The sequence below is a fragment of the Plutella xylostella genome, chromosome 25 (assembly GCF_932276165.1).
Source record: "Plutella xylostella chromosome 25, ilPluXylo3.1, whole genome shotgun sequence".
Classification (NCBI taxonomy): domain Eukaryota; kingdom Metazoa; phylum Arthropoda; class Insecta; order Lepidoptera; family Plutellidae; genus Plutella; species Plutella xylostella.
This window is the reverse complement of record NC_064005.1, coordinates 2002576-2004290: the sequence shown is the minus strand read 5'-3', so window position 1 is coordinate 2004290 and position 1715 is coordinate 2002576.

The window sequence follows — 1715 nt, the reverse complement described above, 5'->3', positions numbered from 1 at the left end:
TGCGCAGCGATGCAGGTGAGACAACACAGCGGCCAGGGCAGGAGTACATGGTTGGGTCTATGCAGCGATGCAGGTAGCACAAACCGGTGGCCAGGGCCAGGACCGGGTGTACGCTGCGATGCAGGTGGCACGAGACGGCGGCCAGCGCAGGAGCACAGGGCCGGGTGTATGCTGCGATGCAGGTGGCACGAACCGGTGGCCAGGGCAGGAGCGCAGGGCCGGGTGTACGCTGCGATGCAGGTGGCACGAGACGGCGGCCAGCGCGGGAGCACAGGGCCGGGTGCAGGTTACACGAAACTTCAATTTCACCGAATCGGCCTGCCTACCCTTCAGCGGGTAGGTACCGGCGGATCACATTACTTGTCGCACATGCCACAATGTCCCAACATACTGAAACTCGGAGCCACGTGCTTCCTGTAAAAAATCCTATGACGGTCCTGGAAAGCTCCTGTTTGTAAAGCCTTACATAAGCTATAACCAAGTGCATTATTGTAATAGCAAAGTTTCTATCAACTGTTTTCTAAAAATATTAGAAATTGAGGGTAGAAAAATATATTTTTATTATTTTTTCCTGTATAAAATTAACATATGCTTTACTTAAAGCGGTCATTAATGTAAGTATCTAGCTCAAGCGCCACTAGTAGGACCGGAATATGTGATCAATCATCACCACGACTATTGAATGGGACCCTACTGCGTGGGATAAAAACCCCAAGCGCCCGAGCATTATGACCAGTGGCTGAGCTTTTAAAAGCAGTAAATAATAGCATTTTACTCACGGCTTATCAACTCAAACCTTCGTTGCAAAATCCTCAGTAATGGCTGCGTCAGCAGCCGGCAGGTCCCGCTCCCCGACGCCACGTGTCGCGGCGGCCGCACCCCGCGCCGCCTGGTCCGCATCACGCTACAGCTCCCGGCAGCGAGGACTCCGCAAATTCAATATTATATTTTTCCCCGTTCGGAGCGAAGCCGACGAGAACCGTGGCTACATTGAGCCATTTTGCCGAAGTGTTCACTTCAAAAATCAAAAACCAACTGAGGCGCGCGGGCGACTCACTCTATTTATATAGGCACCCGCACCTTGCAAACTAAAGGTGGAGAGAAAAATGGACTTTATTTAACTGTCACTGTGACCCTTATGATGCCGAACACGGAGAAAGTCGAAACGCCAAATCTCACAATGTTTAACTAGGTTTCAGATAGGCTCAGACTACATAATAAATATTATAGTTTTATATACAAATAAATAATAATACTTAAATATTATAGTTTTATAAATATGAATTAAATTAAATATTGTTCATATAATGTATAAACGCAACTAGAAGTAGAGTAGATTATTATAAGTCAACTTGTAGTGTCATTGAAGCCAGTCTGTTTTATCAGTTAGGTTCATTTTTTTTTTTTTTATTAGTTTGACAAGGTTGATAAGTGTATCTACCTATACCTATAGCTACTTATGAAGCTGACCTATGTATGTTTGTAAATCAACCTCTCACTTGGAATAAATTGTCGTTATTCCGTAGAACATATTGTGCCATTCGTAGGCTAACGCCCCTTTCGCAAACCTTTTTTGGGATATTTATTTTCTCTTGTTATCGGAGAGGGGACCGGAATATATCTACAGGGTGATCACAACTGAACATACGAAACAAACAATCACAGATCCTATTAGGTAAGTATAAATCATGTTTGACTTGGCCTGATCGTCTTTA